This window comes from Megalopta genalis, chromosome 7, assembly GCF_051020955.1.
Source record: "Megalopta genalis isolate 19385.01 chromosome 7, iyMegGena1_principal, whole genome shotgun sequence".
NCBI classification, from domain to species: domain Eukaryota; kingdom Metazoa; phylum Arthropoda; class Insecta; order Hymenoptera; family Halictidae; genus Megalopta; species Megalopta genalis.
Window position 1 is genome coordinate 19,680,561 of NC_135019.1, and position 19,422 is coordinate 19,699,982.

Consider the following 19,422-nt stretch of genomic DNA (forward strand, 5'->3'; position numbering starts at 1 on the left):
TGATTACTAAACTGGCTATTAAAATATTCAAATTTAGATGAAACGATTGTAATCCGCGATTTAAATGAACCCAAGTTCTGGTGTTCTATAAATAATGAGAAATCAAATTAATATTGTACATTGAGGAAATATTTCTCAACGTAACAAACATGTACCATTTTTTTAAAAATTCATATAAAAATGCATGCAGCGAAAAACATTATTTTGTTGAGAAATTAAGAAATCCATAAAGGCAAATCTTATGCTTGGTTATTGGTAAATTGATAGATTTGTATGCAAAGTGAGAATTATTTAAGTAAATTGTATTAAATGTAAGTTACATAAAAATGTATTAGTCTTAAATTATTCGAACGTTTTTACAGTTTGTTATGTTCTCTGGTCATGTTTTACATAAATGCATAAAATTCGCAATTAGACTGCACATTTCATATATTTATAACAAAATAAGAAACAGTACAAAATTTCAAAAAATTCGAAAATACTCCTACATTATTTTTTATAATTTGACGAAGGAAATACAATTTTTATTTGTATTTGTTACAATTAAAGTACAAAATGTTCGCGTAAAAGCCGCAGTCTAATTTTAATAATATTAAACCTAGCAGACCTGACCTTCTATCGATTACACATAACTCGACTTTGTCTGGAAAGGGTTAAAGCCCTCTGATTCTAGTAGTCTCGAGCTGAAAGTTTCCTGATTCGTGACGAAAAGTGTTTAAATATGGAAATGAATAAGTGTTTCGCACTTTGGTCAACTGTGGTCTCATATCTTCGAAGTTTTTGACGAATATACGACGATCTTCGTAAACCGTTCATTTTCGTGAGGGCGATAATAATGTCGCAACCGACCGTTTATTAACGCCAGATTGCACCCGATTGCGGACCACGGTTTTATCAGCGAGAAACCATCAAAAGCATTATCGTCTCCTTCCTGCAAATACGGCTAAAGAGCAACGTAGAATTGCCTTGCTAATCGATTCAAAATAGTATAAGCGAAGCAAAACTGACGTAATCTTATGCCCGCGATTGCGAATGAGATGACATCAATTGTTGCACCTTGTTGCATTGAGTTTATGCATATTCCATGCGTATGTTGCAACAGATACGTGGTCACAACAATTACTGCGATCGCAGTGCTAATAACAACGATAATTTGACTTTTTATCACGGCGAGACAGTATTCATTCCTCGTCCATTAGTTTCTATTGTCTTTGCGCGTTCCAAAGATAATGTGCATCGGTGATTCCGTTAGTTAGGGAGAGTAATTCGAATTTTTTACGAGACGTTGGATCGATTAGTCTAGTGGACAACGACTAAAAATATGTTTGCGAAATTGCAAACGTGCTCTTTAAACGTTCATATCTGAAGCTATAACGAAAATTTAAACAATGCGTTCGTAGAACTGGATAGCTTATAAATTAGGCTGAAAATTTCATCAAAATCGGTTACCGTTGTTACGAGCTAAATTAAATATTTATAAATGTATAAATAATTTGTGTATTAATAAATAAATATATGTGTTATATTGTATGGGCATTGAGAGATCTAGAAATCCCCAGATTTCTTGTAATTATTTAATTGTTTATAGCTCTTACAACGTTAACCGATTTCGATGAAATTTTCAGCATGCACGTAAGTTATCGAGATCTTCAAAACGCACTGTTTAAACTTTCATTGCAGACACAGAGAAAAAGATAGAGGAGACACCTTTCGTTTATCTTATTTGTCATTTTCAGCGAATGGAATTTTTGCAATAATTTCTTTGCTCATTGTCCAGTAAACTAGTCAGTGTATCATTGAAAAAGAATTGAGAACACTTCATCCAGTGTCGAAAAAGTTATTCCATTTTGAAAGGTGTCCGAACATGAACGTCGCTCACTGTGTGCGCGACAGAAATCGTTCGAGAAGCGGTACAAGTCTCGGCTTTTCGTAAGAAGAAGGATTAGCACGGCGTGTCTGGCCGACACACGTATTGCGATTGATTGCTGGTATCGTGTTCTCGATGTAAATGTTGGCCAATGTGGATCGAACATGCCGTTACGCTTTTTCCGTCGGCGATTGCACGGCTTTATGCAACTTTCCACTCGGACGTGGTTCGCGGACTGGTCCTAGGCCTCGGTCGAGAGGAAAATTCGTAGTATTCCATGTCGGTGACCGTGAAACAATAGCTTCAATCGCTAAATCTGTCGACGCGAATCCCGATTCTACCCAATTATCGTATAGCTTACATTTTCAAATTAACAGAAAATTACAAAAATCTAGTTCTGTCCAGCTGTCGAAGCACGCTGCATGTCAGCTGGACAAAGTCCAAAGTTTCAGCTGCAAAGAAAACGCGTAAGTGGTATTTTCGTACAACTATACGACCGGAAGCAGCTTCTTAAGCATCCATGTTTTGGATCTGATTTGGCGTAAAAAAGCTTACGTAACAAAATCGTCGATAAACGTTAGTAAACGTATATTGATACATTTCATTATGTTTTATTATTTCGATGGCGATTACAGCATAACGTGTCTAGTTACAAAGATTTTGAACACAATCTAGTAATTATGAATGTCATTCATTTTTTTTTAAATATACATAAAAATAATATTATTTATTGTCGATATTTAGCAATTTTGATTAACTTGGACATACGATGCATACTATAAATCTTCTTCCTCTCGTATATTAAGGATAAAGAAGTGCTCATAAATTCGAAACGTTTTAACGCATTATACAGCAAACCAGTCCGTTCAACGTCATAACAATATCATGCTAATACAGTCCAATGTTGTAAAAAGTTATTTCATTTTGAAAGACTGTTAAATACTTTCGTGAGCCACTAAATGCTGGTCTGTCAAGATACAACATTTTTATCAACACACTTTTATACTAAATTCTATCATTTTCAATTTTATGTAATTTATATTTGATTATATTTATATTTTATATTTATATATTATTATTATATATTATTATATATTATTATTATTATTATATATTTATATATTATATTTATATTTGATTTGATTTTATACTCGCTGCTTCCATGAATTAATATGTTCGAGTCGCTGGTAGGTTTTCTTTGTTTAATATTTCTATTTGTTATCGAAGTTTTATTCAAGGAGAGCATTTAACTGAAAACCAAGTAACTAGTAATTTTTCAGATAAAATTATGAAGATGTATATTTTTATAGCATTTTTTACGCTGAATTGAGTTATGTAGAAATTAATCGATGTTAAAATTAAAACAACTCGAACAAAAATGAAGTTTCCAAGTTGAAATATTTACTGTGGTTTGGGTACATGATATTAAAGAAAATTGTGCATGGATTTTTCGATCCGATAATTTCTTCACAAAAAAAATAATTAAAAAAAAATAAAAAACAATAAGTTGAGAAATTAATTTCTACATAATTCGATTCAACGTAGAAAAAATGCTATAAAAGTATATATTATCAAAATTTTGTCTGAGAAATTACTAAGCTCGTTTTTCAACTAAATGCCCTCCCTGAACGACACCACTGAAATGAATCACACCGATTCGTTCGTTTTCAATACGGCGTCGACGAATACAAAAATACAGTTTCGTCTCGGAACAGTGTGCGCCGGCCGTAATCCCTGAGACGTCGAGATTTACGAGCGGGTACCCGGTGCTTTCGTTAATTGCGAAGGTAGTTGTAATAGTGCACGGTCAAACACCTGCGAGGTGGACCATTCGGAGGCCTCGGCCTCGTCTCGGCGACCGATAGGCCGGGGAAGCGATAAAAGTCTGCGGCCTCCAGGTTGCCGTGGTTTCTCGGCCTCGAGACTTCGAGACACGTCTCTACCGCTTGTCACGGACTACCAAACGGTCACGTTTCCTCGATTAAGCCGGCAAAGGATGGCAGCGGCCGAGCCAGCTCTGAATGCACGTTAACTTCCGGCACGAGCTTGTCTTCCCCGAAACGGATTATAAACGTAACAAAGGGCTATCTGTCCACCGGACGAACGAAGAATAATTTTCAAATTAGTCTCGCCTGCCTATTCTCGAAAAGATGGTGCTATTAGTTTTCGAAAAGTTTTTCCTCAAGGTAGGATTTCCTGTAAACGCCGAACGTAAACGGCTGAACGTATGCGTTCACCGCTTGCGACCCGACACAATGTCCGCATACAGATGATATTTTCTATTAGCGTCAGATGCGTGCGACCAAACGCATGCTTCGCATACGATTTATGTACGCTTATTCGGCATATTACCGTCTGTCGGATAGAACAGTGCGTGTAGGGAAGGTGAAGTGACTTTTTGTATGAAGAAGGCCACGAAAATATTCTGTTGAGAATTTTGACAAAAGAAGGAAGAAAAAATGATGAAGATAATGAGGAGAGTTATCGTAGCACTTTAATAACGAAACAATCACCGATTAACGAGGAGCCATATAGGCAGTGCTTCAAATCGAATAATGACCGAGTATATTTTATCTGAACTCTTATTGGCAATAATTCTTTGGACATTTTTATATGTAGACGTTGAAATCAATCACAACGCGTTTGCGTCCAAGCTGATTACGAAGTAGAGAATCATCGGACGCGGACACAGTACTTGAGAATCGGCTTGTAGGAGACCAAAAGAATTATTTTCCGTTAAAATCAGTATAAATGTGTCGGACGCGTATAGAAAATCCCGCCTTTATGGAAGAGTGTCTTTCCATTAGCTGGTCTACAGCCAATCATCCTAGATCAATCATCCTAGACAAAACTGTCTTTCTAACGGTGTGCAGCGTGCAGGACGGTTATCTGCTCCCGATAGACGCGGAAGTTCTTAGGCGGTCGACAGCTCCATTTCCGGCGATAGGAGCCCTTTATCGGCCGTTCCGGAAGTCGTTCCGATTAAAAATGCTTTTCTTTTGAGAGCGTCCGGTAACAGCGAGCACGTGCGCCTTCACGGGTCGTGTGTACCTTCTAAATACAGCCGTTTGTTCCTCGGCTCGGCTATTCGGCGATTTAACCCTTAGTCGTTCAACTTCTTCGTCTTAACTCTAAGCAGAGTAAAGTGTAGTAACGATTTGAAATCAAACCGGTTGTTTTAGAATCATATAAAAATCGCTAAAATAGTTTTCACATTAGGTTGAACCAAACCAGTTAATGTGACTGGTTTCTGACTTTTCTTTCACAATTCCTGATACTATAAAAATATTTAAATAAGCTGTTTTATTCAAGCATATATATATGACAATATACATACATTTGAAGTGTTTAGGTCACGGTAGTTACAGCGATGATTATGTTTATTAAAAACTTCGACGTACACATTATAAACGAAGATAGTGTAACATAATATTTAATTCTTTAAATGTTTCGCTCGTACCATATGGAGAGTCAGTTGTTTAATTTGTGATTTTTATTAAAAGTTTGATGTGTTGTATATAATTTATAAATTCATATAATTCATAATATGAATTATATACATATATTATATATTTATAATATGATTATGATTATAAATACAAGTAGTATAATCTGAATTGCATTCATATAATTGGATGAAATATAACATTATAGTACTATACTATCTCATTTTAATCAGCACTGGATCAGCTCTTCTTTGAAATTGATCATTTTTTTGCGTTGAGATAGTGCCATCTTGCGATCTACATATAGGTTGTAACCTTGACTGATCTTTATTTATAGGTCATCGTCTTGAAAGGCTTTATTAGGATGTGAATGAAAAATTAGGTCCTCTACGCCTCCACCTGTACAAAAATTATTGACATATTTTATGTGTTCCTCGAAATCAAACAACTTTTGTCTGACATTTCTTTTTCTATTGTTAAAAATAAGCGAGTTATTCTGGTGTCTTGTTTCAAATGCGCCACCCGGTACATATTATGTACAGAGTATACATAATATACCCTGTATATTATTTCAAATGATCTCAGAAACTCCTCATTTTCTGGAAATACCATAATTTTTGAACACCCTGTATATATACATATACAGGGTGGGGTATTTGAAACGAGACACCTGAATAACTCTCTTGTTTTTGACAGTGAAAAAAAAAGTGTCAGACAAAAGCTGTTTGATTTCGAGGAAAGAAAAGCAGTGACTAATGAAAAACAGTGACCAATGAGAGGTGAAGCTCACTTCCGCTCATTAACTCGGCCACATCGCGCTGGCCGAGCTCACCTCTTATTGGTCATTATTTTTCGTTAATAACTCGTAAACAAAGCCGCGGATTGTATTATTGTGAAGGAAAAATTTACTTCAAATGATCTCAGGAACCTCTCATTTCCCGCAAGTACCATAATTTTGGGATACCCTGTATTATATACATATCCGAATGGAGCCAAATTTAGTCATATGTATAGACAGTTACATCAATTTCAAGAGATACGTGCCGGATACACATTGAATTCTTTCTTTAACAATTTTAGCAGATTGGAAATAGTGTTTGCAAAAGGGGTTTTCGTCATAAATTCGTTCGAACCGAATGCTTTTAGGATTTCCAAATTGCAACAGAATTGAAGTAGCAGCGATTCTGAGGATTTCAATTTCTCAGTTTCAGTTTGAATGACTGAATCGTCTCGAATTTGTGGAATTTTAGGGAAAAACAGAACGTCTCAGTTTGCGTATATCGCTGCCCGAACGTCCACGGATGTTACAGTGAATGGAACACCGTCTGTTGGCTACCGTCGTCATTGTCAACTGTCGCAATCCACTTCGAGTCTGTACTGTGCTCGATGTTTCGAGGTCCGCCCATTCTGTAGCTTACCCGGACAAAGATGCAGCTGCGGTGGCCATAATGGCCGGACTCGCATAATCGTATCTATGTACATACCTCTCTTTGATCTTCGCGTTGATCGGATTCCCGAAATCTCCTATAAAGCGCCGTTCTTCGCCGAGTTTTAGTGACGCACAGAACCGACAAAGAACGGTCCGACAATGGGTTCGGTTTGTTTGGTAGCCACGGCATTAATTCTGCTCACCTACAAATAAACATTCGTCCGGAGTTGCTTCGAAATCGAATACGGTAGAACTTTGATGATCGATTTTCGCTGTCCATGAGATTAATTGTCGTAGTTAATTGTTAAGAGATGCTTGTTAACACGTTGAATTTTCTTTTATGTGATACATATAATGTTGAAATATTATCTGCAATAGATAAGTTACTATTATTGACATTTGTTTTAAATTATATTTATATATTTCTACCAATTTAGGCGCGCCGGTCACCGGTGGCCCCCATCATGGCGTCACCGCCAAGTTAAGTGCCGGTCACCGGTGACCCTCGTGGCATTCAACGTGTTAAAGAAGTATGCTCCAGAAACATTTGAAACGAAAAACGATTTAAAAATCTGCGTAAATCTTTAAAAATGACAATAAAAGAAAAATCTGTATTATGAAGTGGGCCGTGGATTTTATATCGTTACGGCAAAAACGAACAGGCGTAATTTAGAGCTGTGGACGAATTAAAACAAACGAAGTATGCATATTAATTCGTTATTATCAACTCATTTATTTGGCACGGAGATCCGCGGTCTAATTATAAGAATAACCAAAATGTGGTTAGCCTTATCATATTGACGCAGCTGAAAATACGTGTTTTCACGTTTAATAATACTACGGTTGTAATTTTGAGTGATTATGCAGAACAAGGCACACCTCATCGGTTTCAAGTATTTTTTAACATAATATATATATTATGTTATATTATATTTATTATATGTATTATATAATATAATATTATATTTATTATATTATATGTTATATTATATTATATATAATATATTAATAATATAAGTAACACACACACACATTCTAAACGTTCTAAACAACTTTTTCTTATAAATGCAATCCCAATTCTGATATCTACAAATTATAGTTCGCATATAAACAAAATTCTTTTCTATAGGTCTATGTGCATACAAATCGTTTCACACGTATAGCATAATCTCTTGCAACTTTGCTGTAGGGTATGAAATTGAAACCAAGTGAGATTGTGGTTCTTATAATAGAGGCACGATTATGAGTTCACAGAACCGACGACAAACATTGAGTACGCCGCGGACAATGGTTTTGTTGGAATTTCGGGTTCAATCGCCACGTTCCACACGCACGCGCGCGCACACTGCTACAGTGACATACATTAGAATCGATCAAAAAGTATCGCCGTGGAGTCTGCATTGCGCAAAATGCACCTGCGTTCGGAGACTTGTCCAAAAAAAACACGCATCGCGAGAGAACACGAGACATTTGCCCGCGCTTGTCCACTTTTGTCTCGAGCTAATAGGTGCGTGTTCGATATTACTTGATATTCCGTATGCGTTCAAGGCGTTCAAGGCACTCAAGGCAATGATTCGAATTCGTGAAACACGGTTTAATACAGTTTCCTTCAGCTGCTTGAGAATACTTGTGCTCGGCCGAGATATTTAAAATCGCATCGAGTCGCGCAATTGCTGATTTTGTAAGAGCTCTGCGATCGAGGAAACTATGCGTACGGTAATTATCTCTGCGAAGAATAGCGCGGCTGTTCGCCGAACAAACGCTTTATTGATAAACCTGAACTTCCGTCAACGCGTCACCAGCTGAGATCATCGACTGCATACCGTTGCATCGAAAAGGTTCAAGGAGCTGTGCGCTTCGGGTACGCAACTGATACAAGCTCCATGTTCCGGGAACGATTATTGTTTGAACGCTTCTCACAGATAACGATTGTAGCGTGATCATCTTGCGAAAGAACTCGGCTGGAAGGTCGCTTGTGAAACGGATACTGTGGTCTGCCGTCAAATTCGATCCTGACGTAACAATTTTTGAATTTTTTGACTCGAAAATCTCTGCAGACGTTTCCTAAACTCGGCTTTCAGTGCATCTTTGTAATCTACGTAACTTCTGCAGACATGTGATCAGCTTCAAATACATGTACGTTACGACACTTGCGTCTTTATGGCTACGGTGAGAATATGGAATACAAAACAGGAATACCGTCAGAATGTTTTAATTATATTATTATTTATTATAATATTAAAACCAGAGTACATAATTCTGTAGTTTAGTGATTTTGCTCTAAATGCATTTATTTTATTTTAGTTTTTTTTTCAAAAAAGGCTGTATTTTAACATTAAAAAGAAATATAGATCGGGGAGCTTGAGAAAGTAATGTGTTTTTGCTATTTTTTTTAAACAAAGGAATATAAAAATTATAAAAACTACGGAAAGCGTGGACCAATCCCGATGATTTTTGAGTATGTTATAAAGGATGAGATTCTGAAGAACTTTTACTTAAGGAATAATTGTCGCTTGGTCTTTGTTTCGGAGATATTTGCATAAAACGAGTGCTAAACAATGATCCATTGTTGTTTGGCAATTGTTTCCAAGCCTCCGCACAGCCAGATTACCTTAATGTTGTTAGTCAATACCAACTCCTGGCAAAGTGTCGAGTTAAAAAACTAGCCCTAACTCAAACCTAATCGCAGCATTGAGTTTTAATTAATAGGTTTGATAACTCAAACCTATTAGATTCGTATATCATTGAAATTAGTTAAATTAATCATTTTTTGTACCCGTCATATGTATACCCATACTTACCTGGCGGTTTATCCACAGAAATACTAGACGAGCGGCGCAACGTGCTTGCGACACACGTACAGGCGGAGTCACTGTGGTAGTATCAACTATTTCTGCAAATATTTCGAAAACTATGGCCGAACGGCAATTATTGTTCAAATAAAAGTTATTCAGAATCTCGTCCTCTATGACATACTCAAAAATCATCAGGATTGGTCCACGCATTGGGTTGTTTTTATAATTTTTATGTTTCTTTGTTAAAAAGATAGCAAAAGCACATTACTTTTTCAATCTTCACCTACCTATATTTCTTTTTGATGTTAAAGTATAGCTTTTCTGAAAAAACTGGAAAAAAGAAGCACATTTAGGGCAAAGTCACTAAACTACAGATATAACCAAAAACAGAATTCGGGAAATATTTCTTTCATCGATTAAAACATTTATTGGAAAAATGAAACACAAACGCTAGTAGTTTTTGGTAGTCCGTGCATGCGATAAGTGCAGGAAAATGTATTAATAATACTGACACATATTATGATTATCTTACTAAAATTATTGAAACAGGAATCAACTTTTCACTTAACCCCTTGTACTACGATTTTTTTCATAGCTACGTTGATTAGCACTTTATCGACCTCAATAGTTACTAAGGAGATATTTATAGTTATTAACTAATAGAATAAGACAATTTTTCCTTGGTGTATATCTTCATTTTCCTTCATTCCTAGACTTCGATAACAAAAGAATGACATTTTCGATGTAGAAAAAACGAATAAAATTCATATTCAGTAGATTATTCATGAAATCTTCGTCACGAGTTTGTCTGGTTATTACAGTGCAAGGAGTTACTTTCTATATCTTACAATCGACGCAGAAACTTTCTATTTTGTATAAAGACCCACGGTCTATTTATACAAATTTATTTTTAATATGAAAATAAATGATATAAATTAAAATCATAATAACATCTTTACACACAGTAAACGTTTATTAAACGTTATAAAATTCTACAAAATTTTACATCAAGTATATAAGTTTAACGTATTTTGTGACAGGAAGCGCGCTACAAAATGCAGTTGCACCAAAGAAACTGAACAAACATGAGATTATCAATTATTTCGCGACGCAGTTGCCACGGCCAGCGTACAGGAAACTCTGCTGGGAGAAAATCGAGCCTTTCATCTAGATTTTTCATTTCTTTGAAAGTCGACAGATCTGGGATTCTTGTTTCACGCGGACGCGTTTCAGCGTTTCCACCGTTTCTATCCGGACGCGCGCGAAGCGGATACGAGCGTTGTATTCGTGACACGAATGTGGTACGAATTCGCGTATCCGGAATGGACAGCGATCCGCAAAATGCACCGTCGGACAGCCTACGCATCCTGCAGCAACGTGGAGGAATACCGGTCTAAAGTCCGGGACATGGAACCGACGAAAAATTCTGGAACCGGTTCGCCAGCATTTTCGCTCATGCCCCGGCTGAAGCCGAGAAAGGATAAATAGTCGAAGGGAGAAGCCGGGAGGAAAAGGAAGAGGATACAGGAACGAGCACACACCGGTCGTTTCTGTGGCAAGGGGAACAAGATACCGCCGGGCCCATCCAGCTTTTTATTCGGGAAGAATTGGACGCCGTGCGCCACATCGATTGCGACGATACCTTTCTCTAAACAGCACTTTCGAACTTTCTGTCGATTGTGTCGACTTGCTTGCTGCACGTCCTGAAATTGTTCGAGTTTCGTCGAATCGTGCGCAATTTCGTAATCAGTAGAGCAAATGACGATGACAATAAATCTACCGAGCACTAAATATATCTGACACGTGTTACTTTAGAAGAATTACAAAACTGGATTTATTTAGACAGTTTGCTGTTTTTATTAAATTAAGAAATTTTTGTACATCATTTTCTAGGAAATGTTGTATATACTTTCGATAATTTTGAGCTAGAAATTGTGACAATTGTGCTGGTTGAAGCGAACCCATCGTTTTAACCAGCTCGGTTGGTTCAGTGATATCTCCCTCCCCTAGTTTAGTATTTCTTTGGGAAATCATTACGTATACTGATTTGTAACTATAATATTACAGGTACAGTAATACAGTAATACTAAATTACAAGTTCAGTAATATTACAGTATTACAAAGTAATGATAAAGTAATAAGGCGATTTAAAATGAAACGTGAGTGTTCATTGAGCGTATTATATGTTATAAACATTTAGGGAACGTTTACAGAAAGAAAAATCATTATTTGACAACGTTGTCAAAAACTTCTCTAATTACTGAACAACAGTAATTAGAGAATGCATTTGTGACATGCGCAGATTTTATAAATATCAGAAATCGTACAAATTAACGAAATCTAATAGCATTTTTATTTTATTTTTACAATGAGTAATCTTTTAGTTGTCGGAGGATACTTTTCCTGGATTCTAATTTTTGTAAAATGCTGTATGAAAATGAGAATTTGCATAAAAATCCGCAGTCTAGTAATTGGGAATTTTGCTGAACTGATTACTAAACTGCGGATTTTCAAACAAAATAAAGTTTGTGCATCATTTGCAAGAAATTTTCAAAAAAGTGAAATTACTCGTTGGTTATTAAATTTAGGACTAATGGGGATCGATACTTTTTTACTCAAAATTCGACATTCTATATTTATATTTTATTTATATTTTATATCTAATTCGACGTTCTTCATATTTTGGCGTAAAAAATATAGCACTCCATTTCGAAAAACAAAGTTGACCTTCAAATCTCCGAAACGCCTTCACCTAGATAAAAAAATAAATACACTACATAACGTATGCCTATAAACCATGTAACTTCTTGCATGCAATTTTTTGTATGCAACAGAACTTTTTCGTGCAACGCGTACCTTGGAAGTTACGGAGGTGTGCATGTAGCGTGAAACATCCTGTATATCTGAACCGTGGAATAATATCTATCGTATATTTTGAGATATTTAACTCTTTGCACTCGACTGGTGACTCCGACTCTCCGCTTAAATTGTTGTATAACATTTCAAAATAATTTTAACGTTATCAAATTTGTTTATATCTTAAAAACTGTCAAAAGCGCACGAGTTATAAAAGTCAATTTCACATATATAAAATGCGCTTAAGTTGTACAAAATGGAAATACTGTGAGTTAGAAAAACTATTTTGAATTCAGAGTTAAAATGGCTTCGAGTGCAAAGGGTTAACGTGTTAGAACCGTCACCGGTCTATCCGACAATTTTAAACTTCATCTACTTACTTTGCCACAAATGCACGAATTCCGCGACCCTTCCCGAAAACGGGAAGATGTTATTAGATAACAAAAGCAGATGTGAGAACATTGCCAACTATCGAAAGTATCATGAACGGAGAACGATGCGAGCCACTAGGGACGAAGATGCTAGCGAAGAAGCACTGTAAGGGATACACGGATCCTCCCACGCGTGAGTGACGCTTACAAACGACGGAAAGGCGGTGCCGAGATAAGAACGCGAGATACAAACTCGCCTGTGTGCAACGGATGATCCTTCGATGCATTATCGATCCCGGAACCGTAGCACTCGCGCGATCTATTCGACCGATCCATGACTTTTCAAGCGTACACGCGGTGAAATTTACCTTTGCGTTTACAGTACAGTGGTCCTTATTTTCCGACTTTCTATTTTTGCTAGTTCTACCCCCTCAAATTGTAACACTGGGCGAGAAAACGATGTGCGCAAAATTTTGAAGCAATCGGACACCGGTAACCCGTGTCGCATTTGCGTCAAAGTTTACAAACGTTAATGATTTCATTTTGTTATCAAACATAATTCTATTTTGTTAATTTAAAAATATTGTTAGACGATTTTGGCTGTAACATTTTGTGTTACTTCGAAAAATATGTATAAAAGCTTTAAATCTGTTTCTTACAATTAAATACAAATCACATCGATTTTGATGAAATTTTTGTGGGAGAGAGTTCTCGGAAAAATATTTCACTTTTATATTTGTCACACGGTATCATCCGCGATGAAAGCATGAGAACATCCCTTAAACGTACTTTTTTAACCACATCTTTAAGGGCTGCTTTCATCTTTTTAACATCGATGACGACCGATAAAAAAAACGTGTCAATTATTTTTCCGAGCGCCACTTCTTACAGAAATTTTATCAAAATTACCGTATATTACTCATATTATCGTATGAGTATCATATACCGTATATTATCTCTTGTCAGATTCTGCATCGTACAGTGCATTTAATGGTGAATTTTTAAAGATTATGTATGTATACATTCTTAGAAGTAAGACACGAAGCTTATTATCATATTTGTACACTTTTACGTCGGTTAACGTTTTAGTTCGAAATGATTTATATAAAATATTTCGAATAATTAAGCTTCGAATATCCTGCACATTCTGGCCGCACGCACAAGGGTTAACCAAGATAAAAGTAAACGGAAATAAATCTGGAAAGATCTTCTTATTCACGGAAGATGGCTGCGTGCCTGCGATGAATAATAATATCCGGCGACCACCGTGCAGAGGAATTTTCCATAAAACGTATTTTCTAAAGGATACGCACGCATCCTGTCGGTGCGTGGCCATTATTTTCCGTGGTGCCACGCGGCTCGAAGCAGCTGCCAGGGAAAACCGGACGAGGAAGAGGACGCTTTGGAAACGTGAAAGGCGATCAAGGGGATCGGTCTCGTTTTAATTTCACCGCAACCCCATGGAAACGTCGGCGGTTCGCCACGGCCGAAAGATGCACAACTGGCGCACGTGACATACTACCTTCGGTTTCGAAAGAATTCGAGATGGCCCACTGTCGGACAAAGAAAAGGGAACAAAAATCAAAAGGTATGGCCGGACAAGGTGGCCAAAGTGCCTCTAAACCAAATTGTACTTGTCATGGACCGTTCGATAGCTTATCGAAAGAAAATACTTTATGCCAGTTTTCAACTCTACATGTCGACTTGGCGGGTAGTAATAGGATGACAAAGAAAAGCATCATTGAAAATTCTGAAAAAAATCTGGAATATGTTAACTATTATGATACATGTTCATTAATTTTTTCAGAATTTTTGGCTTCAGAACCGAATTTTTAAAAATTAAAGGAGTTTTGAAATACGTATTTCTTATAGAAGTTATGAAATGACTGAGTTTATATCTTTACAGGTTTAGCATCTCGTTATGTTTATTAACATATAATTTCTTCAGATTTTTCAAAGCGGGGGCACATAGCTAAAAAAATCAAAAAGCAGTAATTTTTTATATTGCTGACGGTATCGGTCGTTTAATTGCGCTGATATTATTAGAGTTTTACCAGCTCATTATGATTGTTAACTTAGAATTTTCTAATTTTTTTAGAAAGGTGCGTTGTATTGAAATAATTGAGAAACGCTATTCTTTGTCTTTACCACGATCATACAAGTACCATGTTTATATCTAGAATAAGAGCGACTCTTATCTAATTTATAACTCTGTAAAAAATACAATCTTCTAATGCCTCGTGGAGGTTCGTACGTTTACACAGCCTTGATGTAACCTTGACATAACCAATCAATTACCTTTAATCTTTGATGGGACCTACATTCATCATAAAAAAAGTTCTAATAATGAATATCAAAGGAAGTGTCATTCAGGTAAAAAAAAAGTACCGTTACGTAAATCGTTCACAGTTTGCACAACAACTGGTTACATTGTTGGTATACTGAGACCTTTCTACGTAACGGAAAATGACGCGGATATAATGAAAATTGTAATGCAGGATCCAAATGGTCTGCGGAGACCGATGAAAACAGAAGATTTGGAAGACACTGGATTTAAAGTACTCATGCCTTCTCTTAAGGGAAAACGAAATCAATTAACCATGTCAGAAGCTAGTGTTTCTCGTTTGGTAACGAAGCTTCGCTGGTTTGTTGAAGCTATTCACGATACAATAGATCAAAAATATCGACTGCTTCATCACTAGTTAGATAATAAAATACTTTCGACCGCAGGAACGCAGTAAATTCTCCCTAATTGACGATCAGATTGTTTACAAAAATTGCCAATTTGGGAAGAGAATTTTGTGACTATTCGAGCCTTAAGGCCCATTTTTTATAATTGTTAACAATCGGTAACTATAAAAACGAGCCGCAATACAAGCCGTATCTCCTCTTCCCAAATTGCCGAATTTCTTGTTTTCCACACAATACGTTTGCGAAGCGATTATCTTCAGATAAATCTCCGAGGAAGTATGTTGCAATAATTTTAATTAATTAACATTAACACATTAACACTAGAAGTCGAAGAAAATCGATGGAACAGACGGAAAGATCTATTTCAACAAAAATTCAGACAATTACAGACTTATTAGATCTTTCAGAAATGACGGAACGCGAACTACAAATTTTACTGGGTCCTATCAGTTATCCCAAGCGATATCTTACATAGCGGAAATAATAACCGATGAAAATGATATTAATCTCCGATAGCTAAAGAAAGACAAAAATATAATCCAATTTCGAGTGCGGTCGCGATACATCAATAGCAGGATTTAAAATATCACTTGTGCATATTTTGTTGGGCTTTCCATCGAGTAACAGGCGGCTTTAATAACGCATAAATTAATTCTTTTTTTTTCATTTCTCTCACACATATTGGCAAAGCACTGTGCGATCTTGAATAGTTCACCGTATCCGACTACGCGTCTAAATCATTTTCTGACGCATAAAGCATCTCGAGATTCCCGATCTCACCGCGTAGTAGACGATTCGAAAGATCGAATCGACGAGCTAGGAGAAGGAAGATAAACGGTGCGAATATATGGCAGAAGCGTCGCGTGTCGATGTATAGACCGTGATTGAGGTTCGAAGGCCTTCGGACGTGCGTCTATCACGGAAAAAAATTCGAGCGCGATTAACAGTTCCGAGAACCGATGGCTATCACGTAAACTTTCCATCGTGACGGGGCGGCTGAACCGCGCACCGAAGCATTCTTACGTAAATTCCGATTGTTCCAGTGACACCGTAATGATCGGTACGCAATCACAGTGACGTTCTCTCCCGCGAGCACGGAGCGTTGCACTCGCTTTACGCTCAAACATGTGTAAATAGTGCGCTGGTACGCGTGCGTCTACTGATTCATAGGGACCAATAAATCCCCGTTTCATCGGGCATGCGGGTGTACACACCTACATTTCTGCCGATAACGATCGTCGACGGTTGCGTCAGGTCGTCGTTCACAAACTAAAAATCCGATCGAGGCGATAAAGCGTACAATAACGTGTAGAAGAGCGACTCGGCAATAATATTGAACATCGCGGACGGAGTGTAAGACTTGCAGCAAGAAACTGTCTCATCGATATTGCATTCGACGATATTTTTCTGTCTTTTTTCTTTTGTATTCTCAATAAGCTGGGAACAATAGATATGACTCAATTGTTTGAATTTTTCTGGTGTTCCAAAATGAATACTGCGATCGAACAGACACAGATACATTCTTAACGATCTATGCATTTATTCCGTTCCTGTGATTGCATAATAGCGTTACACAAAGGAATGCTGCCAGAAATTAGAGAATTTCTCGTTGGAGAAATGTATTTATATGTATATATGTTTGATTTTCAACGCGGCATTCAATTATTTTCATTGATTGTAATTGTAATTATTTGGTTGATTCAATAGCATGCGTCTTAGAATGCATGATATAGATAAAGAAAAAGTAAAATATGTTTATCTGTTAGGCGCAAGATTTGTAAATTGAGTAACAAACCTTAAAAAACTATATTGTCCCAACTTTTTACCGTGAATTTCTTTGCAAATTTGTAAAATTCGATAACCGGTTTCAAAATTGTTTAAAACCGGTCTTAGACACTAGAATTTGTATGTCAAAGTTAATTGATCGTTCGATTAAAAATTTTAATATTTTCACTTGAAATTGCCTCGGACGTAAACATGTTGCAAGTAAAGCTAATCTTCATGAGTCAGGCAAATATATTACGCGCGAATCCACGAACGCATTATATTACAATGTTCATTTGTAATATAAGTCAACTAACAAAAGAATTAAAAATTTTAATTTACTATACGATGTCCTTGAACGATCGAACCGAGTTCACTACCTAGTAGAAGAATATTTTCTATCTCAGGCAGTTTTGTGCCCGAAATAAGGACAGGATTGAGTAATCGTTCAACCGATACTTTATCTTTCTTATTTTATTTTGTTCTATTTTTATAGTACAGGTAACCCTCCTATATAACACGGTAGATAGGTTCCTAGAAAATGCCGTGTTGTGTGAAATCGTGTTATATGAGACCCAGAATCAGTACAAAAAGGAGGGTTACGTTCCGGAAACTTATTAAGAACAAAAATTTTTTTTTAATTCCATATAAGCAACTTAACTTTTATTGAAAATATAAGTGTATGTATAACACAAAACGAAAAGAAAAACAAAGAAACATTATTTTCATTTAATGTAACATTAAATGAATGTTTCTTCATTGTGATTTTTTGCACCTTCTGTCCTCTTTAAAAAATCTATAATTTTGGTTTGTTTGCTGGCTTCCTTCAGCGGAAGGATATATATTTATATACCCTTAATTATAATAATTAGATTTTCATGTAAAGGAACTATAGTTCATTCTTCTTTCCCGTCACTATTTTAAGATAATTTAGTTTTCAAATATGTTAAACAAAAAATCATGTTACTCAGTGCTGTAGAAATACAGTGTCGTGCAAAGGTTTTCACAATTTTCTTATCGCGTTAGAGCGAAACAATGTTATAAAATGCCGTATTGTAGGAGGGTTACCTGTACTGTGAAATAAATTTAAAATTTTTCAAAGGAGCATAGATGTTCGTTTACTGTTCCAATTATATTTGTACCATTTACGTTTATAAAATTTCGGGAACCGGTTTTTATTCGTAAAGACCCTAATGTACATGAGCAAATTGCATACTCGCAACTCCTATAAGAAGACGTACCGCCCTGACGGCGTCAACATGTGGGCATTCGTCCAAAAAGTGTTAACACGTATCCGTATGAATACGACTTGTGTGATACTCCTCGCTATACATCGACGAGAAAAACGGGAATCAGAAAAAATCCGCGTCGATAACGATCACGTGCTCGCTCGAAGAACGACCGTTCTAATCGCCGATGCCAGTACGCCGATTACGTATCCGGAAGTACAGAATGCACACCAGGCAGTCTGATCAATAATCGTAAATCCCCTGACAATAAAGTTTTCCAAATCGTGAACACTATTCGCCGAACAGGCTTTCCACGATTTCAACACGTTCGCAAACGTTTTCGTCGCGCGTCGCGCAATCGCGTTACGCTCCCACCATAAGAAGAGCGATTGTTCGCGGAAGGGAGAAGCTGAGAGCTGGTGTTAGCCGGTGTTCAATGACGCCGCTATCATCAAGGTAGCGGCGAGCAATGGCACGTTTCCGATACAAGCCGGCGCGGCGCGGAGCGGCCGCTTGGCTGGCAGCGCTGACAATGAACGCTTGCGTTGATTTTCGAGGACACTTCTCGGGGAACGAGTGAAACGACAGCCATGAGAGAATGCCGGCCTCGGGCCGAGGTTCGCGTTCCCGTGTTTCTCAGCCGCTGCTGGTCGCTGCCAGACAGACGGTGGCGGTGTCTTGATCTCCAGTAGGGATGGGATCAAGTTCAATATGGGCTTACGAATTCGATCGATTACAACAGCCAAGTTTCGATTCATGGGTCTCCGTTGCTGCTACGGCACAATAAAAAGTTTCATTTAGCGCGCTTGCTATATAATCTCATTAGACTGCATATTTTATGCACTTTCGACGAGACAATTGGGCGAAATACAAACCTGTGACGACATTGGAAGAATCGAAAAATATTTTTCTAATGTGTGGAATTTGTTAAAATGGCTAAAAGTAGAGAGACATTTTTATCAGACTTAATTTTC

The 19,422-nt window shown here is 37.0% G+C and overlaps 1 protein-coding gene and 1 long non-coding RNA gene across 4 annotated transcripts in view; one reads left to right on the forward strand and one right to left on the reverse strand.

The window, feature by feature from the left end:
- Window positions 1–19,422, forward strand: part of LOC117219840 (putative RNA methyltransferase CG11342) — a 55,396-nt gene that overhangs the window by 10,519 nt on the left and 25,455 nt on the right. The window lies entirely within an intron of this gene.
- Window positions 5,124–12,907, reverse strand: LOC117219841 (uncharacterized). 2 transcript variants are annotated; one of them, XR_013033820.1, is made up of 3 exons: window positions 12,774–12,907; window positions 6,798–6,945; window positions 5,124–5,712 (listed from the first exon to the last, which is right to left on the reverse strand). It is a non-coding gene; the product is annotated as an uncharacterized LOC117219841 (long non-coding RNA). The 2 variants fall into 2 exon arrangements; XR_004490102.2 differs by lacking the exon at window positions 12,774–12,907 and adding an exon at window positions 8,458–8,541.